The following is a 27,504-nucleotide window of genomic DNA, read 5'->3' as shown; positions in this document are numbered from 1 at the left end:
ATATTCAAAACAAGCAAAAATTCAGCTTTTACCCAGTCTCCTTTTTGAGCCATTTTCCTGGTCAGTACAAGTAGGAAAAATCATCCAGAGGAATCAGGAGCAATTTATAATTTTCTTCTATTTAATTTAACATTTATTGAACACTTAGTACTAGCCATTGTGCCAGACTCTAGATGTGAAATTAAATAAATAAAATAAAGAAGGAGGCTATCCTCCAGGAGGGGAGATGGACACATGGACACACGGATTTGGTACAGTATACTAAGGGCTGTGACAGGGATCTGCACACAGTGTTTAGAAACAGACCAGTAATTCTCACGCTTGACCACACACTGGAATCACTTGCGATGCTTTAAAAAATACTGATGCCTACCTTCTGCTTCCAGAACAAGTAATGTTATCATTCTGAGATATGTGGCCTGGGCATGAAAAGCTTCCCTGCTGACTCCACTGTGCAGCTAAGTGGAGAATCGATGTTCACAGTAGGCTCCTGGAGGAAGTGATCCCTTGAGGAAACCTTGAAGTAGATAGAGCAGGTGTCACAATCAACCAGTCAATTTACATCACAGTCCAACAAACCATGCATTCAGTTTACTGTTTACCAGATTAACAAAGCTAATTCAAATAAAGAAGAAAGGCACAAAACAGTTATCTCCCCTCATATTTTTAGAGTATACAAAGCGCTTTCATGTATTTGATCTCATTTGAGTCTCTCAACAACACTGTAGGGAGTAAAAGAAAAGTGGAGGGGCTGTTTTCAGAAATATGACAGTGAGGTTGCTATGCACGTGAGGGAGTCCTGCTACCTAGAATTCACTGTGCAAGATTGGGCTTGTTTCCAGCAGCTGTTCTTATTCTTGGGATAAGTCAAGAAATTCAAGTTAAAATACTTTGGACTTGAATCAAAAAAAAAAAAAAAGTAGAGACATCTGGAGAAAAGAATGATGCAAGGCTGTATACTTGGGTGGAGGTCAAAGGAAAGGCAAGGGATTCAGTGGCCAAAAAGCAAGCGCAAGGGGTTGCTGGGCCATGCTACCATGACTCCGCAATAACAGTGAGCACTTGGGAAAATCAGCAGGTCATGTTGAAAACAACACATTCTGAGAAATGATGACAGATCCATTTATTTGCAACTTGGATTTAACTCATAAAAATGAACAAAGGAGGCTGCTGAAAGAAATTGTTCTGCAGGAAGAGCCCTCAGAAAATGCACACTCAGACTTCTCAAAGAGTACAGTCTTAAAGATAAAAAAAAAAATCTAAAATTCAGCTGTCAGTGCATGCACTTTGCACAAGTCGTTTAACCTATCTGTTCACGAGTAAGAAATATATTTTTTGTTCAGGAGGGCATGGGTTAGCTTTGTTTCCTGTAACTTGTTTGTGTCATAAAATAATCAGGCTCCTTTAAAAAAAAATAGGCTGCAGAGTCATGCTAAGTCATTCACCCAGGGAGAGCCCGAATTACCTAATTAGAAACAGATGGTGCAAGGGTGGCGCCATTAGTGCAGACTGAGCTGCACGCCTTTCCGGATTCATATGGAGATGAATGGAATATTAAAATTGAGACAAACCTATGTGTCAGTAAAGCAAAATAATTTGGGGTAGAAGATAAATGTTCTCTATAATTGTGTCTGCAGCCTATACGGAGGGAGGAAATGGAAGTTACGGTCCCCGTCCTTCTTTCTCATCTCAACAATTCAAGATGGATTCCTTCTCTGAAATTTTTCCCTGACTCCCACCTGTTCCTCCCCCATTCATCCCATCTCCCCAGTGTTGCAAAGATCGGTTTGGAGACTCTCTTCTATGACCAGTCAATCCTCTATGTGTAACGCTCCTAGTATTGAACTCTACATTGTGATTGTGTTTATATCTCCTCAGCACTTGAACTTATTCTTTATGACAATTTATAACAGATATAAGTTAATAATTAATTATTAAATCCATAGTTTAGCATTTGCATCTCCTCCTAGAAAGTTAAATGTAATCGTCAGGAAGGCAGAGACTGTGTATCTAGTTTACTGTATAACCCTGTGCCTTTTCTGGCCCTGCACATAATAGATACTTGTAATGAGTTTGATAGATAGAAAAACAAATGAATGAATGAACAAATATAATGAGCTATTTGTCCAGAGACTGGGTCTTCTTTCTCTCTCTCTTCCCAACATCTTATGATCTTCCTGGTCAGGAACTGAGAAGATAATGTTTTCAAAGTCCAGGCAGGTGTCATAAGTGTGAGAAGCTGACCCAGTCCGGTGGCTAGATTCGCTTGTGATCCATCTGTTTTGTCCCCCTTTCTCTATGCAAGACTCTTTCTTCTTAACCTTTATTATTCCTCCCTATCACTTCTCCTGGAATATGCCTATTCTACATGTCATTGCTCAAATCTATTGAAAAAGCAGTCATCCCTATTAAAGTCTTGTTTCGAAGAAGGCACCTTTAAAAAAAAGTTTATTTATTTTGAGAAAGGGAGAGAGCATGAGCAGGAGAAGAACAGAGAGAGAGGGGAGACAGAATCCCAAGCAGGCTCCATACTGTCAGTTCAGAGCCAGCTTCCAATCCTCTGTCCCCTTCTGTCTTTGTCCCTCCCTTCTGTCTGCCCCTGCCTCCTCTCGAAAATAAATAAAACATTTGAAAAAACATTAAATAAAAAAAAATAAGTATTTTAGCCTCCAGAATTTACTACCTGTTTGGGATTTGGACAAGTTACTCAAATTTTTCTGCACTTCAGCTTACCCACCTGAAAATGGGAATAATGATAGTATCTATCTCATAAGGCCATTATGAGAATTAGATGAGTAAAGCATGTAGAACGGTTTCTGGCATGTAGGAGGTGCTATAAAATTATATGCTAAGTAAAATTTTTATCATGTAAAATCAACTAGAAGGCAATTTGCCTGTTATCTTTTCTTCTGTGTGTAACTCCTATGCAACTGGTCCTAACGGATCATTCATTGTATGTTGGTCACATCCCTCCAAATGTGCCACTCAATAAAAACAATCTAACTGGGCATGAAAAGAATACAGTTAGGTGAATTCAGAGAAAAATTTGATGCATCAGGAAAAAAGGATTCTGCTTTATTTTTTTATTTATCATATTTATCAATATGACATTGTACATCCTTATTTCTTTACTTGTTATCAAATTTACCCTACTAGAATATGAGCTCCCTGGAGACAGGGAATTTATTTTGTTCACTGTTATATCTCCAGTGCTATATTTGGTGCTCAAGAAATATTTCTTGACTGACTGAATGAATAATGAATGAAAAATGCAGCCATCATTGCTCTAGCTGAGTTTTAAAGGATATTGGCTTGGAATTTGAAGTTATCTTCTTTGACCAATGTCTGGAATGGAGCTACTTTTCTCTTTCTTAGAATTACTATTTTAAACAACATCACTGAAGTATAATAAAAACACAGTAAATGGAAGAGGTTGAAAGGGCACAATTTTATAAGGTTTGACATGTGTATACACCCATGAAACCCTCACCATAAACAACAGTGAATACAACATCCGTTATCCCAGATGTCACCATGTGCCCCTTTGTAATCTCTGTCCCACCCTCCCCACGCAACCACTGCTCTGCTCCCTGTCACTGTGAATTAGTTTGCACTTACACACACACACACACACACACACACACACACACACACACGTTCAGTATCCTTTTTTTCTTTCTAGTTTTTCCCACGTAACGTTGTTATTTAGAGAATCATCCAAGCTGTTCCATGTGCTGATAAGCATTTTTTCTTATTGATGAATAATATGTAGTTGTATGAGTATTCCATATTTTATTTATTCACCTGTTGATGAACAGATAGTTATTTTAGTTGCTTCTGGTTTTTGGTTAATGTGAGTAAAGCTGCTACAAATATACTTGTACTTGTTTTTGCATGAATATATGCCTTGTTTTCTCATGGGAAAGTATCTAGGAGTGAAATGGCTAGATCACAAGTAAGTGCATGTTTTAACTTCTGAAGAAATAGCCAGACTGTTTTCCAAAATGATTGTCTAGTTTCTGTACCCACAAGTTTCTGGGTATCCTCATCAACACTTGGAATGCTTTGTCTTTTTAATTCAGCCATTTTAATAGGTGTTTAGTAGTATTTCATGGGGGGTTTGATTCAAATTTTCCTAATGACTAGTGATGTTGAGTATATTTTTATGTTTTTATTTGACAAATGTGTATCTTCTTTGATGAAATATTTATTAAAATATTTTGCTTATTTTATTTGATTCTTTTAAGTTTATTTTGAGAGAGAGAGAATGAGAGAACATGAGTAGGGGAGGGGCAAAGAGAGAAGGGGAGAGAGATTCCCAAGCAGGCTCCATGCTGTCACCATGGAGCCCAAAGTGGGGCTTGATCTCACAAACCATGAGATCATGACCTGAGTCGAAATCAAGAGTCTAATGCTCAACGCTCAACCCTCAACCGACTGAGCCACCCAGTTGGTTTTTTTGCTATATTGTTATTTAATTTTGAAAGATCTCTCTATATTATGATGTAAGTTCTTAATCAGATATTTGATTTCCAAATATTTTCTCCTACTCTGTGGCTTGTGTTTTAATGTATCTTTGGAAGAGCAGAAATTTAAAATTTTGATGAAATTCATATTCTCATTTTTTTTCTTGTATGGATCATGCTTTTGATGTCACATCTAAGAAATCTATGGAGAGAGGCTCATGGGAGCAAGGAGTTTAGGATCAGGGAGTACTGATTGCAAAGAGGTAATGGGAAAAAAGTAGAGAATATGATCCAGAAGTATGAAGGCATGAAAGGATCAGTAATCATTACCTACAAGTTTGCAAGGGAGATCCAGGTTTTCAGTGAATAGTTCTCGCCTATGGGCTGACTGTGAAGCAGCAGTCCTGAGCGTTTCAGAACAGAGTGGAGACACTGAGAACAAGGTGTCTGGAAAGTCAGATAAACATCAAATAACATGGAGAAGAAAGTTTAACATTGCAACAGCTTTGTGGAGATTGAGTACGGGACCCAACCCCCTAGTGACATAAACATCCTGGGCTGGAATAATGTCCTGCACTGATCACCTGATCCAGGCTCTATCAGCTCTTGGAGACTGTCAGTTGGATTAGATGATTACTATGCATAGGATACATCTATTGTTATGACTGCCACTACCAACAATGGCGAAGACGGTATCTTCGGTACCACTTCGCAACAATGGCAAAGACGATATCTCTTGAATCTGTTTTTCTCTGTGTCCACCACATTCTCTTCTAGGCTTCATCACTCACCTGGAACATTTCAGTAGCCCCTGACTGATAGCCCTAATTCTGCTCTTAACTAGCTCTAGGACAATTTGCCAAAATTGGCCAAATGCTGAATGGTTTACTTGCCAACTCTTTCTTTTAACTCTGTTTCTTGTTTCTTGTTTCTTGTTTTCTAGCATTTAAAATTATGTTCACCTTATCACAGCCTCAGCTCCTTGGTTCAGCTTGAGCCTGAAGAGGGGAAAGAGAACACCGAGGGTGCCTGGGAAGAATCTATGATAAGAATATTGTTTGATTATGAGATATGTTTACTGGATCGTGTAGCTTAATTTAGAGAAATCACGATGAGGCCTTTTAAATCAGATCTTGACTATTATCTGGGTCTTCTTAATGGCATCTGAGCTTTCCCAATGATCCCTGTGAATTTTCTATTTATCCTTTCTTCTAAAAAAATGGTTTTATCACATAAGCATGTATGCCTAAACTGTTTGATGACAAACTGTCTCTTTGACCTGTTTCTCATTTTTACAAGCAAGTTCTCATACTGTATGTCATCTTCTGGGCTTGGTTTTGTTATGCAATATTACGCTTCTTGGATTCATCTATGTTATTGCATGTCATTGCAGTTCCCTCATTTTTACCATTTTATGATATCAATTATGTGACTGTGTTCCCATTTTATATCTCTTTTTCTTTTGGACACTGGGTGACTTTCAGTGCTCAGTACTCTAAAGAGGACTGCTAGTAAACAGTTCACATCTTGTGGTCACCTGGTGCTTGTGAGCAAGAGTGTCTCTGGAGTGTATCCTCAGGGGTGAAATCTTCAGGTTGTAGAGTATGCAACACTTGACTTTGCAAGACATGCTAAACAGGGCACCAAGGTTGTCGTTCCCATCTACACTCCCACGAGCAGTGTATGGGAATAGCCTCTCCAGCACCTGATATAGTCAGATTTCCTAATTTTTGCCAATCTATTAGATATAAAGTTTCTTATTATTTATTTCTTTGATTGTTAATGATATTAGGCATAGTTTCATATATTTAGCCATTCCTACTCTATGAAGTGTATGATCATATCACTTTTTCTCCTGACTTGCTAGTTGTGTGCTTTATTGTTGGTTTGTAGGAGTTTCTGGATGGATTTTGGACTCCACTTCTTTGTCAAGGAAAGAATTTTACGTATGTTTTCTCTCAGTTTGTGGCTAGTTTTTTCTTCTCTTTTCTGTTCTATGATATCTGTTGATGAACACATGTTCTTTATTTTAATGTAGTTAATTTGTATCATATATTTTTTCTTTTAAGATTGGTGATTCTGTGTTTTATGTAAAAAGCCTTCCTTAACCAGATTCTCCTATGTTTTCAACTAAATGCTTTGCTTTTCACGTTGAATTTCTTGACCTACCTAGACTTACTTTCCATGTTTCCTCTTTCTGGATGAGTTGTCATAGTACCATTTGTTGACTTCCAACTTTCTCTGCTGATATACAGTATATATCTCTCATATATCAATGTTTCATAAATTCAGGCATACCTTGAAGATATTGCAGGTTTGGTTCCAGACACCACAATAAAGTGAGTATCACAATAAAGTGAGTCAAATGAATTAAAAAAAATTTTTTTAATGTTTATTTATTTTTGAGGAAGACAGGCAGAGTGTGAGTGGAGGAGGATCAGAGAGAAAAGGAGACACAGAATCTGAAGCAGGCTCTAGGCTCTGAGCTGTTGGCACAGAGCCCGATGTGGGGCTTGAACTCAAGGCCACGAGATCATAACCTGAGCCATGAAGTCAGGTGCTTAACCGACTGAGCCACCCAGGCACCCCATGAGTCAAATGAATTTATTGGTTTCCTAGTGCACGTGAAAGTTATGTTTACACTATAGCTTATTATGTGTGCAGTAGCATGATGTCTAAAAAACAATGTACATACCTTAATTTAAAAATACTCTAGGGACACCTAGGTGGCTAAGTCAGTTAAGCATACAGCTCTTGATTTCAGCTCAGGTCATGATCTCATGGTCTGTGGGATCAAGCCCCACGTCAGCCTCTGTGCTGACAGCATGGAGCTTGCTTTGGATTCTCTCTCTCTCTCTCTCTCTCTCTCTCTCTCTCTGTCTCTGACCCTCCCACAATTGTCCTCTCTCTTTCTCTCTCTCTCAAAATAAATAAATAAATGAAACATTTAAAAATAAAATAAAAATACTCTATTGCTAAAAAAATATACTAACCATCACCTGAGCTTTCAGCAAGCCATAATCTTTTTCTGGTCTTGCCTTGATGTTGATGGTTGCTGCCTGATCAGGGTGGCAGTTGCCGAGGACTGGTGTGCTGGAGCAGTTTCTTAAAATAGGACAACAATGAAGTGTGCCACATCAATTGACTCTGACTTTCACTAATGATTTCTCTGTCGCATATGATCCTGTTTGCTAGCATTTTACCCACAGTAGAACATCTTTCAAAATTAGAGTCAATCCTCTCAAACCCTTTACAACTGCTGCTTTACAGCTGAGTTTATGTAATATTCTCAATACTTTGTTGTTATTTCAACAATCTCCACAGCCTCTTCACCAGGAGTAGATGTCATCTCAAGAAACCACTTTCTTTGTTCATCCTTAAGAAGCAACTTCTTATCTGTGAAAGTTTTATCCTGAGACTACACGATTCAGTCCCATCTTTTGGCTCCACTTGTAATTGTAGTTCTCTTGCTTTTTCCACCATGTCTGCAGTTACTTCCTCCTGGAAGTAACTTCCTCCTTCCTGCTAGAGTCTTGAACCCCTCAAAGTCATGGTTTCAGTCAACTTCTTCTAAGCTCCTCTTCATGTTGATATTTTGACCTCTTGCCATGAATCGCAAATGTTCTTAATGGCATCTAGAAGGGTGAATTTTTTCCAGAATGTTTTCAATTTACTTTGCCCAGATCCATCAGAGGAATCACTACCTGGGGCAGCTACAAACTTACCAAATACATTTCTTAAATAATGCAATTTGAAAGTCTAAAGTACTCCCTGATTCATGGGCTGCAGAATGGATACCATTTTAGCAGGCCTCAAAACATTAACCTCATTGAATATCTCCCACAGTGTTCTTTGGTGACCAGGTGCATTGATAATGTGTAGTCATATTTTGAAAGTTATTATTTGTTTCTAAGCAATAGGTTTCAACAGTAGTTCTAAATAAACTATTCAGTAAACTATGTGCTGTCATCCAGGCTTTGTTGTTCCCTTTAGAGAGCACAGAACAGATTTAGCATAATTCTTTTTTTTTTTTTAATGTTTATTTATTTTTGAGAGAAAAAGGGAGAGGACAGGTATGAGTGGGGGAGGGGCAGAGAGAGAAGGAGACACAGAATGCAAAGGAGGCTCCAGGCTCTGAGCTGTTAGTGTAGAGCCTGACGTGGGGTTTAAATCCACAAACTGTGAAATTATGACCTGAGCCAAAGTCAGACGCTTAACCGACTGAGCTAGGCTAATGTAATTCTTAAGGGCCCTAGAATGTTCAGAATGTTAAATGAGCACTGGCTTCAACTTCAAGTCACCAGCTGCATTAGCCCCTAACAAGAGAGTCAGTCTGTCCTTTGGAGCTTTGAAGCCAGGCATTGACTTCTCCTCTCTAGCTATGAAAGTTCTAGATGGCTTCTTCTTCCAATAGAAGGCTGTTTTGTCTAAATTGAAAGTCTGTTGTTTAGTATAGCCACCTTCATGAATTATGTTAGCTACATCTTCTGGATAACTTGCTACAGCTTCTACATTAGCACTCACCGCTTCACCTTGAACTTTTATGTTACAAGGATGGCTTCTTTTCTTAAATCTTATAAGCCAATTTCTGCTAGCTTCAGAATTCTCTTTTTCAGCTTCCTCACCTCTCTTAGCCTTCATAGAATTCAAGAGATTTAAGGCCTTTCTCTGAAGCAGGTTTCTCTGAATTAGTTCTACTCAGACCACTGAAACTTTCCCTATATCAGCAATAAGGCTGTTTCACTTTCTCATCACTTGCATGTTCATTGGAGTAGCACTTTTAAGTTCCTTCAAAGACTTTTCCTTTGCACTCACAACTTGGCTAACTGTTCGGTGCAAGAGAACTAGCTTTTGGCCTGTCTTGGCTTTCAACATGCCTTCCTCACTAAGCTTATCATTTCTAGCTTTTGATTGAAAGTGAGAGACATGTGACTCTTCATTTCACTTAAACATTCAGAGGCCATTATAGGGTTACTAGTTGGCCTGATTTCAGTATTGTGTCTCAGGGAATAGGGAGAGTGAAGTAGAAGGAGAGAGGTGGGCGAACATGGTTCTGTTTGTCACTTCTTAACTGGACTGTTTGGTCACTGATTTTGAGACTTTCTTTCTTTCTAAAATAAACACTTTAAGACTATAACTTTATCTCAAGATACCAGTTTTGCTGCATCCTATGTTTTGATATTTTTATTCTTATCCACTTCTAAAGTATTTCATAATTTCCATTATAATTTCTTTTTTTGGCTGAGTCATTTTCAAATGTACTTAAAAAAATTTACAGATATATGGGGTTTTAAAGACTTATCCTTTATTTACTGAGTTCTAACTTATCGGAATCAGAACTGTGGTCAGAGAATGCTTTCTTTTTGATATTGATCCTTCGAAATTTATTGAGACTTGTTTTACAGCCGAGGATGTGCCCCATACCCCATCCTCTCCCTGTATGGAAACATTTTTAAGATGGGAGACCAGCCCTATCTCCCACTCTAGAAACAGTAGGGGCCCTTATTTACTCTTTGGTAAAATAAGGGTGTGTATCTTAAGCTTAGCTAATAAGATTCCCTTGTCTTTGGCTCTGAATGATGTGGGGATGGGGTCAGTTAGAGATCTTCCCCAGCCAGTAGGGAGGAGTTGGGAACCCAATGGTATGGCAGTAAGAATCCAATACCAGCGATATCGGTAGCTGTGTCCTTTGCTCTTATAACTGGTGTCCCTTGGTTTTCTGCCAGAGACTCATTCTTCACTCTTTTGGTTGATTTTCTACGTTAATGCTGTCTTGCCAATAACTTAGTTATTTAGTTAATTTAACTAAAGTCAATCTCTATTGCTTAAAGCTAAGAACCCTGACAACTATAAAAAGTTAATACTTCTGAGGCAATTACAGTACATTAATTTTTGCTTTATTTCACATAGTCTTACAACTCCCTCCCCAGTAGGTATTATTTATTCTCCTCATATAGCAGATAAAGAGACTCAGGCTTTGGGAGTTTAAACAGCTTGCCCAATACCACACAGCTTGTAAATGGTGGAGCCAGGGTGCAAGCCAGCTCTGCCCAATTCTTGACCTGCTATTCGTAACCCTTCCACATATTCAATAGGTAACTTGTAAGATTTTTTTCCTGAATCTAACCTTCAGTAAACTGGAAGCATCAATATAGTTTGCCAAGTCTAATCAAGGAGTAGCTTAGGTACTGAGAGGTCAAAGACTAGATGCTACGAATATTCAGACAATCTTAAATTTTAATTGGCAAAAAGCACTTTTTCAGGCTTTTTATTTAATACATTCTGTGAGATGAATTTTTAGAGTGTGACCTTCTCCTCCCCACCTACCCCCCCTCTCCCCTTCCCCAACTCTGCAAATTTGCCACACGTGCCTTGGCAGCATTAACAAGCATCACACAGAGGGACTGGTGACTTAACATACTTCATCATCTCCCTGGCCTAACAGAGGGGTCCTTTTAGGTCATGGGCCACTTTTCCTCCTGTAGGTTTATTGACAGTTTGTGCGTTCATGCTCATTAAGTAACTTCTAGCAACCTTGGCTAAATAAATTGGTAAAAGGCTGAACTCATAGTCAACATTGCTTCATAACACACACATGCAGAGCTCATAATATATGTGACAGTTGTCTCACTTAAATCACCCAATTAATTTTTTATAGTCTTGTATAAATATAATAAAGTAGCTATAGAAATGAAAGATGTTTTCAAGTTAAATTTGACTCCACTGAACTCATAGAATCAGAGTTAGCTTATATTTTATTTTAGGTGATTTTACAGAAAGTTGTTTTAAGGGCAAAATATTCTTAAAAGATTGAAGTTATTTCTGCTCCCATTTTTTTTTAATTTGCTTTCATGAAAAGCCTACTGACTTTATAATCCATTAATTTGCAGTGGAAAACTGCTCTTTTGTTGATGTAGAAAGTTTACTCTACCAATAATGCACATGTGTGTATATAGCTCTTAACCTCATCTTAAATATGTTTGGTGTCAAATCACAAATTACCAGCATTTAAAGTTATTTCTTGGCCTTTCCACTAGCAGAATACTTCAGTGCCTTAAGTGGTACACTCACAGTTAAGTAGAATAGGGCTGTGCGGACCCATGACAAGAAGTAATGTAGGTAAGTGCTAGTTATTGGCATTCATGTCTCTTCTTGCCATGGAGATGAGACATAGTCTGTGCCACAGAAATTCAAATTCTATTAGAAGACAGAAATAAACAAGGTCCCACAAATAGTATCCAGGTGCACAAATCAAATTAAACTCTTCTCCATAATCAGGAATGGTTTTATTCTTCTTCTTTTTTTTTCTTTTCTTTCTTCTTTCTTTCTTCCTTTCTTTCTTTCTTTTTTTTTTTTTTTGAAATAAGTAGGAGATTATAGGGCTCAGAGAGAACTGTTAATTTCAGCTGTCACATACCAGTTAAATTATTCTAGTAAAAATACTAGTGTTTTTCACATGACTTAGAAAGCCATGAAAATACACAAAGCCACAAAATACAAATCTGTAGAAATAGAAGTGTCACAGAAGTGACCTAGGGAAATCCATTTTGGGATGAAAACCAAGAACTCCTCATTCTGACTGTTTCTGTTGTTATTTTCTCAGACACTAGAGACAATTCGTGTGACTTGACTGTAGTGTGGCTTAAGTATCTTAATTATATCTTAATTAAATGTATAGGAAATGAAGTAGAAAAGGAGATATGCAAAAAAGGGATTTTTGTTCATTAAACATGGCCTCTGAAGAGACTCTGATTGCTTAAGCATTATTTTACTCTGATTTAGACTTTGGTTATAGCAGATGAATGAAATAATAGATTGGCTGTTCTTTGGCTAATGTCAGCAGCCAAGTTAATCAAACTGAAGGAGGAGTAGCAAAGATTGCTGATATATTCATAGGAAAATAAGAAAAGAGAAGAAACAAGAAGAAAGGTACAAGTATCTACCTAATTTGTTTCATGATTCAAGCGGAGTACATTGATCTGATATATTATGTGACATATTTATAACTGAGCCCCCAAATTAGCAAATGGTGGACCTCCATCTCCAATGTTTTTTCCATGTTTTATCTTCTTTCCACCACATGCCACTGATAATCCATGTGACTGAACTGGGTGACCTGATTAGCAAAATGTGCCTCTTCTCTGAGTTTTCTTTAACTTTCTCAAAAACCTACCATTTATTCAAAATTACTGCTTCTTAATTAATGCTAAATAAAAGTAATGTTCTCGGAGCAATCAGAAATTTAAAAATAATTTTATCTCATGACACCTGGGTGGCTTAGTCAGTTAAGTGTCCACCTCTTGATATCAGCTCAGGTCATGATCTCACAGTGGTGGGATTGAGCCATGCTCAGTGTGGAGCCTGCCTAGGATTCTCTCTCCCCCTTTTTCTGGTCCTCCCCCACTTGCACTCCTGTGTGCTCACTCTCAAAAATAAATCATTTAAAAATAACTCTATCTCTACATTTCCTTCTTCCTTCTGCTGTTATTATTTTTTAAGTTTTAATGTTTTGGTAGTACAACTGGTTATTTCAAAAACATTTTTCTCTAAGATTTAATCATACCTTATAGCTGAAAGATATATTAAGGTATAATAATGTTTATTTTCTTCAACCACCAACACTTTACATAAACTTTCAGATAACTTAAAAACCTGATGTTCATTTGAATTCTTATTTTGAGACATACACAGCATGGGCTAGTTTATCAGAATATTTACTGCATTAACATTCTCTTTCTCTGCATTCTCTTCCCTGGGATTACACTGAGATCATTGCCCTCAAGCCCTGTCTTCCATATTCTAAGAGGATACTGGCAATGGCACAGATAATGAGATTCTTTTAGGGCTCTTTGTGTTTCCTCTATGGATTGGCTGCAGATAGAAGGTTCTTAGGAGAAATTACTGAAAGGAAGGACCACTTTTCTTCCATTAATATTTAACTTAAGATGTTTAGCAATAAAATGTATAAGTCCATACTTCTGGATCAGATAATGAGCCGATGGATCTCTCTCTCTCTCTCCCTCTCTCTCTCTCCCCCCACCCCATCTCTCTCTATGTGTGTATGTTTATGTGTGTATGTACACATTTATATTGAAATCTATAATGTAGATTAATATAACTTTAATATATTAAATATATAGTATAAGTAAAATAAATATATATTTATTTATATTTGAATATATATTCCAATATAGAGGGTGTATGTATCCTTCAAATAGTGTACATAAGCAAATTTTATTTACATGCATCTGTTTTTTTCACTTTTGAAAAAGTGTAAATTACGGTATTCTTTTAGCCTTTCAGATTAATTCTTTTTATGTTTTTAGGCACTAGGGACACAGCAGCAGCAAAAACAACAACAACAACAAAAACCCAAAAACTAAAAAAAATACTCAAACAAAAGAACAAAAAAAACCCCAAGAAACCAAACTTGTCCTTCTAGAATCTATGTTTATTCTGTAAGAGGGCAGACAATAAACACATAACCAGGTATATGGATACTGCTGTGTCAGTTGCTGATAAGTACTGTGAAAGGAAGAAATAAATTACTTAGTAAAGATAAGTGAAAGAATATAACTCTAAGATATTAAGAAATGATTTAATAGAATACTTTGAAAGATATTAATAAGTATGGTCATAGTTCTCTAAATATAATATTAAAATAGTTGAAGAAGAAATAGTAATCTGATATAATGGCAGATCATAGATGCTGATGAAACAAAGAAAAGTTGAAAAATAAAATGGGACCACCTGAAATAAAAATATAGTGATTGCAAAAACAATACCTTCCATGGATATGTAAAACTGAATATAACTGAAGAAAGAATTAGTGACTATAGTTCTGAAGAAATCACTTGGAATGAAGCATAGATATCAATAATTTAAATGATGAAGAAGTTAGAGAAGGGCACCTTAGTGATTCAGTTGGTTAAGTGCCTGACTTCAACTCAGGTCATGATCTCATTGTTCATAAGTTTGAGCCCTGCATCGAGCTCTGTGCTGACAGCTCAGAGCCTGGAGCCTGATTTGGATTCTGTGTCTCCCTCTCTCTCTGTCCCTCCCTGGACTCTCTCACACACTCTCTCTCTCTCTCAAAAATAAATAAACATTCATCATATGTTTTCACTCATATGTGGAACTTGAGAAACTTAAGACCAGGGGGAAAGGGAAGGGGAAAAATAGTTTCAAAGAGAGAAGGAGGGAGGCAAACTGTAAGAGACTCTTAAATACTGAGAACAAACTGAAGGTTGATGGGGGGTGGGGGAGAGGGGAAGATGGGTGATGGGCATTGAGGAGCGCACTTGTTGGGATGAGCACTGGCTGTTGTATGTAAGTGATGAACCATGGGAATCTACCCTGAAAACCAAGAGCACATTGTACATGCTGTATGTTAGCCAACCTGACAATAAATTATATTTTAAAAACAAACAAACATTTAAAAATTTAAAAAAAAGAAGGTAAGAGACATGGGAAATAGCATGATAAGCTGCAAGATACTTTTATTAGGAAGAACTTGCATGGGACAGAGATAAAGAGAACTTGGTGAGTGACAATCTTCAAGAAATAAAGACAAAATTATTTAGAATTTAAGAAAGACTTTAATTCTCAGGTTGCAGAAGCATACTATTTCCCAAGTAAGACAAACAAAACCAATTCACATAGAGACATAGCATAGTTTAATTTTGTGTAGAATATCAACTTAAAAGATAAAATCTTAAAAAACAACAAAAAAGGAAAATAAAGTTATCAATTAGAATGATGACAACTTCTCATAAGTAATAAGAGGAGCAAAAAGACAGTGGAAAGATATTTTTTAAATTCTGAGGGAAACAAAATGTTAACCTGGAGCTCTCTATATATCCAATTAAATAATTATTATTCAAGAGTAAAAGGGAATAAAAGAGAAAAATTCTAAGATAAAGAATGAGTAAGCTTGCAACTCACAGAGATTTGTTAAAAGATCTTCTCCATTAGTACCATCAAGATTAAGCCCAAAGAAAAAGAATGCAATACAAGAAGCAGTGGTGAGTTTATATGTTTATAAACAAGTGGATGAATATAAATATGCTTGACTGTAAAACACTTAAAATTATAGTGATTATTTTGAGGGTTTTAAAAACAAGTTAGAGAAGCAATTGACAAAATTCAGCACTCTTTCATGATAAAAACATTCAACAAATGAGGAACAGAAATGAACTTCCTCCACCTGGTAAAGGGTGTCAATGAAAACCTCAGCTAACATTATGCTTGGTGGTGAAACTCTGAAAGCTTTCCTCTAGAGATCAGGAATAAGACAAGGATGTCCACTCTCACCACTTCTATTTAGCACAGTGCTGGAGGTTCTAGCCATGGCAATCAGGAAAGAAAAAGAAATATAAGGCACTCAGATGGGAAAGGAAGAAGTAAAACTGTCTCTATTTGCAAATGACACTAGCTTGTATATAGAAAACACCATCAAATCTGGAATATGCTATTAGAGTTAATAAACAAGTTCAGCAAAACTGCAGGGTTTAAGATCAATAGACAAAAATCAATTTGTATTTTTATACAATAGGAATGATCAATCCAAATATGAATTTTTTTTTTAAATTTGCATTACAATCAAAGAGCATAAATAAACAAAAGAAGGATATAACTTACATTCAGAAAACTATAAAAGAAGTTAAAAAAAAACACCTAAATAAATGGTAAGACATTCCATGTTCATGGGTTGGAGGACAATGGTTTTTAGATAACAATACTTTCAAAATGACGTATATCTGGAGTGAATGCAATCCATGTCAAACTCCCATCTGGCTTCTTTACAAAAAATTGACAAGTTATCCTAAAATTCATATGGAAATTGAAGTGACCCAGAATAGTCAAAACAATCTTGAAAAAGAACAACATAATAGGAGGATTCACACTTCCCAGTTTCAAAATTTACTTTAATATAAAGTAATGTTAATCAAGAGAGTGTGGTATTAACATAAGGATAGACATATAGATAAATGGAATTGAGTGAAAACTAAAATAAAACCATTAAACCATGTATTTATGGTCAACAAATTTCCATATAGGATCTTAAGACCATTCAATATATGTAAAAGTCTTTTCGACAAATGATAATAATTGGATAGCTACATGCAAAAGAATGGATTTAGACCCTCACCTCACATTGTATATACAAATTAATTCAAAATGGATCAAAGATCTAAATGTAGAAGCTAAAACTATAAAACTCATAGAAGAAAATATAGAGGTAAATCTTATCTTCATATTTGACAATGGATGCTTAGATATGACACAAAAGCACAAGAAACAAAATTAAAAATAAATGAATTTGTTTTCATCAAAATTAAAAACTTTTGTTTTAAGCATACTACCAAGAAAGTGAGAAAACAATCCACAATATGGGGAAAACATTTGCAAATCATATATTTAATGAAGACCTTGTATGGAGAATTTATAAAGACATTTTCAAAATGAATTATAGAAAGAAACATAATCCAATTAAAATGGGTAAAGGGTAGAGATTTCTTCAAAGAAGATATACAAATGACTAATAAGTATCTGAAAAGATGCTCAAAAATATTGTTTGTTTTGGAAATGCAAATCAAAACCAAAACGAGCTACTACTTCACATCTATTCGGAGACTGCAATCAAAAGGACAGATAATTTCAAGTGTTAGGATGTGGTAGGAATAGGAATGCAAACTGCTAATTTGTAAAATGTAATGTAGATGTAAATGTAAATTGAGGGTGTAAAATGGTTTGCCTGCTCTTGAGAATATTGTTTGTTTTGTTTCTTAAATTCCACATATGAATGCAATCATATTGTATTTGTCTTTCTCTGAGGGACTTATTTCACTTAACATAATACTCTGCAGCTCCATCCATGTCATTGCAAATGGCACCATTGCATTCTTTTTCATGGCTGAGTAATAGTCCATAATATATATATATAAATATGTATATAATATATTTATATATAATTATCCAAACCTTGGTTTAGGAGTATAATTTATCCCAGAATCATGCTTGTATTTGTGTGTATTTGCACTTGTGTATCAAAGTGAATTTCCCCATAAGAAATCATGAAAACTCAGATGATTCATTGCACAACCCAAAAATATTCATATAAAAATGATTACAATACAATAATACAAAATAATAAAGAAGATACAAAATATAAAGAAAAATAAACAAATTAACCTCAATTTACCTTTGGAAATCTTTGTGGCTGGTGTGAGGGAGACAAGAGAGGAGGGTCATTGTGTAGGATCGCTTCCGCTATCACTAATGGAATCACTGCTATCTATTGGCTCAATGGAATCTTTTACTTTTCGTGTAACTTTAACAAGGAACCTATCCAATGACCTATAATGAAGCAAAGCATTCCTAAGCTTACTTTTGTATGAAAAAACAAAGGACTGTCCATAAAGTGGCAAAAAATACACTAGTGCCAGTTGTGGGCACCTTCCAACATTCTGAAAAATCACTGATTTATGTCAAACACTGTGGCCTGAGACCTAGAATCAGAGCATGGGAGATGATCATCCACAATCCTGCAGCGAGCGAGTGAGAGAGAGCGAGAGAGAAGTACCATTGGCTCAGATGTGATCATGTGATGTTTGGCATTACATACTACTCATATTGCAAGACATTGCTTGTTTATCAAGTTAAAATTTATTAGAAATGTTTGCTCGTCTTATGGAACATTCACAGAACAGGTTATTTGTAATCCATTAATCAGTCTGTGGACACTTGCACTGTTTCCAGGAATGGGAGAAGATATTTGCAAGTGACATATCTAATAAAAGGTTGTTATCCAAAAAATATAAAGAACTTATAAAATTCAGTACCCCAAAAATAAATAACACAATTAAAAGATGGGCAGAAGACATGAATAGACATTTTTCCAAAGAACATATACGTATGGCTAACAGACACATGAAAAGATGCTCAATATCACTCATAGTCAAGGAAATACAAATCAAAACTATAATGAGATATCACCTCACCCCTGTCAGAATGACTAAAATCAGCAACACACGAAACAGCAGGTGTTGGTGAGGATGTGGAGAAAGGGGAACCTTCTTGCACTGTTGGTAGGAATGCAAACTTCTGCAGCCACTCTGGAGAACAGTATAGAGGTTCCTCAAAAAGTTAAAAATAGAACTACCCAGCAATTGCACTACTAGGTGTTTACCCAAAGAATTAAATACCATAAACATGGAAGACTTAGGGGGAAAGATTTTGTAAAAGATTAAATATTTTTTGTATTGTTCAAGAAAATTAATATTAATGTAGACTTAATTTAAGCATGCATGTGAAAATTTTGAGAACAAGAACTAAAAAATAGAAACAATATTTAACATAAACCATTAGCAGGAGGAAAGAAAATGACTAAAATTGAATTAGTAGAGGTAGAAAAGAGAAAATAAAAAGCAAAGAAAAAGAATATACATCCAAAATATAAGTGAGTACAAAACATGTAAATCATCTAAACTTGCCTTTTAAAAATGTTGATTTTGAATGAATAACAAAAAATATTTTCTAAAGGAGACATTTCTAAAACATAATGGTGTAGAAAATCTGAAGGTAGAAAGATACAAAGAGAATCTCTCAGGTAAATGTTGATTAAAATAAAGCTGGTGTAGCAATATAAATACCAGACAAAATAAATAGACTTGCAAGCTTAAAGCATTCTCTTTCATTACTTAGTGTTAAACGTGATGTTTCTCTAGGAAAATAGAATAATTTTCAGTGTCAACACATCTAGAAAATAGTCTCAAAAATATAAATAAATAGGGGTGCCTGGGTGGCTCAGTCAGTTGAGTGTTCAACTCTTGTTTTTTTCTCACAGTTCATGAGTTTGATCCCTGCGTTGGGTTCTGCGCTGGCAGCATGGAGCCTGCTTGGGATTCTCTCACCTTCTCTCTCTGCCTCCCCACCTCTCAAAAATAAATAAATAAATAAATATATATATATATATATATATATATATATACACACACATATATATACACATATATATATATACACACACATATATATATATATATACATGCATACATACACACACACAAATAAGTAAAATATATTTTTATATATTTTATATTTACATGTTTATATATACAGGTAAGACCACTAAAAGGAATATAGTAAGAAATTTTAACTCAACTTTCTCAGAAACTGATAGATAAACCAAATAAAAATTAGTAAAGTTAGAACGTATTTGAACAACAACCTCAATCTAATGAACATATACGGAACCATGTATAATTTGTCAATTCACAGTCTTTTAAAGCAAACCTGGAAAGTTAAAATAAAAATTAAAAAACAAAACAAACTAAACATGTATTGGAACACAAGGGAAGTCTCCACAAATACCAGTCAGTATTTTAGTAGATGATGTTCATTGATCATCATGAAATAAAAATAGAAATCAATAAAAACACATAGCCTATTCCCTCCACCTATGTTTAAACACCAGAAGACACAAGTCTAAACAATTTATGGGTGAAAATAAATCATAAGGGCAATTGTACAGTATTTAATACTGAATGCCAACAAACACACTTCGTGCTGCTAACGCAATGTATCAGTGGCCATTTTAACGTTAGGTATTTATGTTAGATAAGAAGATGTACTGAAAACAAATTAAGATTAACTTCAAGTATAAAAAACAAGAATTAAAATGGGGTAAATTCCCATAAAGTAGAAAGAAAGTGAAAACACTCTATTTGATTAGATCATTGACATCAATAGCTACTCAGATAATTTAGGCAATAACAGAGGATATATATACTGACCTTGGTCATTTTCCATTTCCTCCTCAATCTTCCTTATCACCCACAGGGGAAAGAAATCATACTTCATGGTGGATATTACATGTAGAAAAATAAAACAAGCATAAAATGACAAAACTATTGCCCAAAGTCAAGAGGGTAATACCAGAAATTGATGCTGTTACTGCTATCAATACCATGACAATTACTTCGGTCTTTAAAAATTGGGCTTAAGATTGATTGATTGACTTGTAAAAAGACCAGTTTCTTTAGTGCATCGTAATGGGCAACAATATTCGAAATAGTATAAATAATTATGCTGAGGAAAGACAAACATCCTGTTATGTGAGGCACAACTCAGCACAGCTTGTAATAAGCTTTGTTTAGCATGTATAAAATCTATGACAGTCTTTACACAGAATGTATTAAATAATTTGAATAATTGTTATAATACTGACTTTAGTAACTGAAGGTGATAATAAAGACCTGGTACAAATTATCCTTGCTCTTTTACTGACCCTTATTTAACTTATTATCCATTTACATTTTAGTTTATCATACACGCCATGTTTATCAATAATAAAACTGCTTTAAAATACTGCAATTTGGACTTTTCTTTCCATTTTTTGGTACTTTTTCACAAACACACTTTGTGACATATGTGAATGAAAGTTTACTCTGCTTTAAATAATTCTTAGCTCTTCAAATAAATAAAACATATCATTTATCTGGAAGATAGCTGATATGGTTTCTTTAAATTATTTGGCTATTTCCTATATGTTATACTATGCTTAAGATCATGGGATTTGGGCTTAGAAGACTTGTATCCTATTTCAATACCTTACTAGCTCTGTGATCCCAAGAAAGAAAAAAAAATCTGTGAACCATTGTTTTTGGTCTATAAAACAGGACTCATACCTCACAGGATTATAATAAGAATTAAATTAGGTAAATTACATGAAAGTCACTTCTGAACTGTCAAGTAGTTTGTAATACTGTCATTATTGTCTAGATATTTGATAGGCTTAACTTGTTTTCGTCTACATATTTACTGAGTAAAGACAGCATTTTATTGTCACTGGTCCTAAAAACCAACAGGATATGGAAATCCCAGAACAGAAAATTAAACAGCAACTTATATTTTTGCTCCCCTAACTTCATTCTGTGATTCCCAAGATGATTTGAGGGAAAATGCCAGAAACAGATCCAGAAACTGCCCAGGAGACACACTATAAACGCGAAACAAAACCAGGTTTATGTCAGAGCAGGTGATCGAAAAATTGGACAAGCTAAGGTTGGAAAAGTCTGCGATCCCAGATGGTCTCCATCCAAGGAGCACTGTGACTTGGGGGAAGCTGTGGCCTGCATGTGTGAGTCATCTCTGAAAACCAAGGGCGCACAGGTGGCTGGTTCTGTATTGAACACTCTACCTGTCTTTGTAATAGTGCCTGCAGCTCCGCACTGCCTTGCATCAGGGCTTCTTGACAAGCTTTGCAGACACACCACTGCAGCTTTTAGAGGAGATGTGAAACCCATTTTGGAGAGAGAAATCTTAGAGTTTCCTGATAGAGAAAATGAGGGTCGCACACTGGGTTGGAATAGAACAAAGACATTCTGATAGTCTTCTCTGAGTGAATATGGTGTGTGACTTGTTTTTTTTTAAATTTTTTATTAAAACCAGTCTCTGTTTAAATTTGGGTTAGAAATTAAACAAACATTTACAAAGCACTTACTATGTGTGAGACAATATGCAAAGCATGAGGAATACACAGAAATGAGTATAGACTAGTTCTTACATAAAAGGAACTTGTATTTAAGGGATACAAAGGCATCCATTCATAACTTGCAAAAAAATGTAAGTATTGTAATAGTGGCATAAATAAATGTTACGTGAGCATAAGAGACAGTAATTTTGGCAGAGTAATTGTGGAAAGCTTCATGGAATAAATGGCATTAGAGCAGTTAATTGGATTTTTATAGAAGTATAAGGAGAAAGAAAGCAGTGCAGATGGAAGGAATAGCTTAAATAAATATGCATTTCTGTGAAGGTTTATGACAAATTTGTAAATTAACCAATCATCTGGGATTAGCAAATAGTCTGGATTGACTAGATTATAAAGCATATGTGTATGGCTGTGTGGATGAGTAGGAAGATTAAGAGACAAGAATGATTATGGAAAATAAAGTTGGAAGGGTAGATTGGGATTGTGAAGAACTCGAAGCTGGAAAGGAATTTGTTTTCTACTCCATGGAAAATGGAGCAGGGATGGGGGACAGGTAATGAATGTGATCATTCTAGTGGAAATGTCAGTGAATTAAGGAGGGAGGGACAGAAACAGAGAGGGCAGTTGAATGGATATTATAATGAATCAGTGGAAAGATGGGGCTTGAAAGAAGATGGAGTCAGGTGTTTTAGCCATAAGATATATCTTATCTCTGAAAAAATCCTGAAGTTGGAGAAGAAGAAAGTTGAAGATGGCTCCAAGACCTTTAGCTGGTAACTGAGCGGATAATTAATTCTATTAACTAAGAAAAGATACAAACATGGATAAGAGGTCTCAGATGAGAAGGAAAACATTAACTTAGCTTTTGATATTTTAAGTTGCATGTGCACCTTTAAAAAGAAGACTAATATGAATTCAGAAATTAATCTGGATTTGGATAGACAAGACTCATTTTCCTCTAAGATTGGTAGGTCCTCGGGTAAGAGTGAAAACGGAAGACCACCCTCCATATGTTAAATATTTAAAAGTTATAAATCAAGCCACAAACTGTTAAACGTAGTTTACCCACATAACTACCTTGTGACAAAATTGCCTTGATGACTAGGTTTGTGCTAGGATTTTCTGTGCTAAAATGTGGTGGCCGTGGCCTAGGAAGAGCCTCCATACCTGTTTCTTGCCACCCTGGCCCTCTCCATATAGCCTGGGCTTCAGGTGCACTTCTGGGAAGCTCCAGCTTGTAAGCTTAAGCCCTGTCCACACCCTCACTGCCTAAATTCCCCTTCTCACAAACAACCATTCCTTGGCCATCCCTAGTTCCTTGGGTTACATCAGAAATGCAGGCCCAAATTCAAGAAGACACTCAGGTCCTGGAGGCAGATTCAGCCAGATTTAGGTAGGAATTTTGTGGTGCTGAGTACTCAGAGTGTAGTTTAAATGGGAGGCCACAGGCTCCAGGTGAGCACATCCTACTGGACCTGCAGACTACTCATCCTGTAAAGGACAGAGCAGGTATCTAAAGTCTGGAGTCCAGAAGAGGGCTCCTCTTGCCCTGGTCTAAAGGCAGTGATGCGAAGACAGTCCTAGGAAAGTCGATTTGGAGTCTAACACGTTGCAGAGAGCATATGGAACTTGGAAGACGGGGAGATGGGGCAGCAGAACCTCGTTTAAGGGGTAAATAGTAGAGAAACTGAAGATGGAGCTGAGAGGAGAGGATAGAAAGGTAACATCTGCACTTGTACCCTTTCAAGACGTTTATCATAAGAACAGCAACTGGATGAAAAGCTTACAAAGGATGAAAAATTGAGGGAAGTTTGTAATTATTTAAAAAATTACAATTTTTTTATAAGAGTAGAGGCCAGTTTTTCTTGTTAAAGTGTCTTGTTGTAATTGTAAAAGATCACCAAAATGAGACTCAAGGTCAAACACATAGTGCCACTTAGAACAAGGAGTTTAGCTGATTGAGCCTAGATTTGTAAACACAGTGACAGTAAAAATACAAATGAGGCCAGATACATTCATAAAATTTTTTATGAAAAAAAAGGCTGTACTAACTACCATTTATGCTAGCTTTAATGAATTGTTTGGAAATAGAAGAGTTTTTAGTAAAGATTTGTTTTAATGTTTATTTATTTTTGAAAGAGAGAGAGATAGACAGTGTGAGCAGGGGAGGGGCAGAGAGAAAGGGAAACACACAATCCAAAGCAGGCTCCAGGTTCTCAGCTGTCAGCACAGAGCCCAATGTGGGTCTTGAACTCACAAACTGTGAGATCATGACCTGAGCTAAAGTCAGATGTCCAACCGACTGAGCCGCCCAGGCTCCCCGAAGAGAGAGTTTCTGTAACAAGGATGGGGTTTATGGTATTTCAGTCAATACCTTAGGGTTGATTTCTTAGCGTTACTTAGTCCAATTTTATATATGAATCAGGAATGGCCATGCCTCTGGGAAGGAAGGACAGAGCAAGCATACTCTCTGAGCCTGGTGCTCTGCTTAGAGAAGAACAGAAGTGTACAAATTACATCTCAACACGAGGCAGCTAGAGCCTCAACACATGGGGCAGACAATACACAAATACGTAACTAGCAGAAGACACTGAAGAACCATCAATAGGAAATTTGAGAAAGAAAATAGATCATTGTAGCTGGGCTGGGAGTCCAAAGATCCTTGGATTTTCGCCTGTTTTTGCCCCTAGACTATTTGTAAGCCAGGATGAGACATTCAATTTACAGCCTTAGTTTCTTCATTTACCATGTTAGACTGTGGAGTTTCCTGCCCCCCAAAGCTCTGGAATCTCTTTCTTGGAAAGGTAAAATAATCCCAATGCTGAAGGCAGTGCTGGATCGGAGGGTGAGAGCCCCAGGACTCAGCTGCCCACTTACACTTCTCTTCCCATTTCTGACTCTTTTTAAAAGGCTCCTAAATGTCTCTATGTTGCACAGTTGGAAAATATTTGAACTAGATAATCTCCAAGTTCCATTCCAAATATAAAATCCTATGACTCTACTAAGTTAGGTGCAACTTTGCAGATGAGGTGGGGCTTGAGTGGGCCTTTGAAGCTGGGCTGTATATTTGGATTAGTGGGTAGGAAGAGTGAAGATATTTAAAACAGGAAGAGGAGCATAATAAAAGAAATAGTGAAAGGAATAATACTGGTTTCCTTGGCAGAGGATGTGTGGAATAATAAAGGGATTTTTCTGACTAAACTGTGGGGATTGTAAGGTAGATCAGTGGGAAATAAAATTTAAGTACAGGGTACTTGCTTTTCATATGAGAGAAATGTTATTCCTGGAGACTTTGTACAACTTAAAACTCAAATAATTCAAAACGAACTTTCCCAAAGGGGGAATGCATCTTTGGAACTTACTTACAAATTTTATAATTATTTTAGTGTATATTTTCTTTGAAGTTACTTTTGACATCACTGAGGGCTCTTTCCTAATTTAATGTTGGTGGATTTTTTTTCCTCTGTGGTGCTTTATCCTATCTTACTGCTACTCAGTAGTTATTGGTTTTGGGTTTGTTTTCAGCATTCGCTTTAGCAGCACCATGTAATGAACTTGGACAGCATTGTGAAAAGATACAGAAAATGAGATTTGAAATGATAATAACAGTGCTTGCTTAGATTATGGAACCAAAAGTCAGTCTTAGAAGTTCCGATGTAAGGAATCAAGAGTGGTTCTCATTATACTGACAAAGAAGGGTTTGTGTTTCTTTTCACTGGTGTTGTAGGTGATAGTGATAACAGAAACAGATTGCAATTAAGTCAGTTTTCAAATTATGCAATTCTGCAAGAATTAAATAAATTGGAATGTCTCCTCAGTTCAAAATTGGTATAAACATTTCTTTAATCCCACAATTTCAGTTTTTTCATAATTTAGAATCTCATATGTATTGTGAAACTGGTCCGAGGGCAGGGGATGCATGCTTTTTATCCTTGTAATCCCTAACACATCTTCACAATAGCCTTTGAAGAAATAGACATTCCAGTCAGCATTGGCTAAAGGAAGTGGGATTGTTCCACATGGCTCACCCTGGGAGGAGGTAAGATTACAGAGTGGATTTCCATAATTTAGATGCTCAGGACCTGGTTGCATGCTAAGCATAAAGGAAGCACTCAATAAATGCTCGTTGATTGCTGGATGGGGGGCTGGCATTTCTAATGATACCAGTTTCACCCATTGCTATGGCCTGTAAAGCTCTAAGTGAGTCATTAGACACACAGCGACTCGTGACTACGAATCCCTGAGCAGGATTCATGGAAGAAGTGTGTCTTGGACAGGGAGCCGAGGGAAGTTTGGTGCTCAGTTGGGCTGGGATGACATATGGGGGGAGAAAGCATACTGAGGCCGGGCTGCGTGTAGCCAAGAAGAAAGGTGAAGCAGAGTGTAGTAGCCTGCAGTTGGAAGCAAGTTGGGGACTAAAGCCCAAAGTGAGATAGCTTTGTCTAGGCAATGCCAAAAGTCTAGGTGAAGAGTGGAAAAATCAAATCAATCACTGAGATGCTTCAAAACATCCAGATGTGTGTTGTCATCAGGGCCATCACGGGGGGAGGAGGGGTGACGAAGGCAAACATCAATCTGCCCACACTCCCCTCCAATATTTCTGTTCAGTTGAAATCATACTGAAATGGAGTTTAAACTAGAAACGAGTCATATGACAGCTCTGAATAGTCAGCCTATAAGGAGCTGGTGGAAAGGTGGGAGCAGTTCCCACCCTTTGTCTTAATGGCCCTGAGAGCAATATCAGGGGCTTTGACTTGTTAGATTCTAGTGAAAGAATTGTATGTTAAAAATGATTGAACAGTTAATTTTTTGAAATAAATGTGTGTAATTTACTTTGAATCCTACTTTCTGAAAGACAATTAAAGACTTCTACCTAATACATCATGGCAGCGGAAGTATAAAAAGGCAGCTAGCTATAAATGAAATGAATGATCTGGAATAATTCAACATAGGTCTGTACAATGTCACATTTAAAAATAAATCCTAAGATAAAACTAGGGCAAAACAAGTGTACCATCAAAAATGAAGCCAAAGAGGGTTTTTTTGTTTGTTTTGTTTTAGTTTAGTTTTGTTTTATTTTGAGAGGATCTCTGTGACAAGTTTAGCTTCTTCCTAAGGCCAAAGTCTATGACTTACATACCCCTCATATTTCATAACAGAATGTTTTGTTTGGCCAAAATATGACTTTTGAATGCACAGTAGTAGAAAGGGGAAAGACCTTTGGCCTTTTGGTTTGACCACAAGAACAGTAGCAGTCAGAATTTATTTCCAGGTCAGACCTTAGATTCCCAAGACAAACTATCAAGCAAATAGTTCAATTGGGAATAGGGGTTAGGTGTTTAGATTAGGTTCAGAAACACTTGAGGATTATCTTTGAGGGAAGCAGACACAGAAAGCAGAAGATGAAGGCAAGGATGCTGACATTTGGAGCCCTAGGGTACAGGGGTCCCTCAGAGCTCAGTGGTGAGGTCCACAGGGATATGGACCATGTGGTCCATCACCATGAGAAAGGGAAGCTGTAGGCTTAAGGGAGGACTTGAT

General features: G+C 36.5%; 2 long non-coding RNA genes across 3 annotated transcripts in view; one reads left to right on the top strand and one right to left on the bottom strand.

Moving 5' to 3' along the window:
- Nucleotides 1-27,504, top strand: part of LOC144614913 (uncharacterized) — a 389,666-nt gene that overhangs the window by 48,034 nt on the left and 314,128 nt on the right. The gene's annotated exons all lie outside the window — the stretch shown is intronic.
- The window catches only part of LOC132686532 (uncharacterized), a 38,736-nt gene that overhangs the window by 11,006 nt on the left and 226 nt on the right, over nt 1-27,504 (bottom strand). Inside the window, exons 2-3 of the long non-coding RNA XR_009613738.2 lie at nt 20,264-20,324; nt 374-517 (exon numbers count right to left, since the gene is read on the bottom strand). This is a non-coding gene — a long non-coding RNA (uncharacterized LOC132686532). The remainder of the gene's footprint in view (nt 1-373; nt 518-20,263; nt 20,325-27,504) is intronic.

This window comes from Panthera onca, chromosome F1 (genome assembly GCF_046562875.1).
Source record: "Panthera onca isolate mPanOnc1 chromosome F1, mPanOnc1 haplotype 2, whole genome shotgun sequence".
Taxonomy (NCBI): Eukaryota; Metazoa; Chordata; class Mammalia; order Carnivora; family Felidae; genus Panthera; species Panthera onca.
Note: the sequence above shows the minus strand (reverse complement) of the source record. Positions and strands in the feature narration are given on the sequence as shown.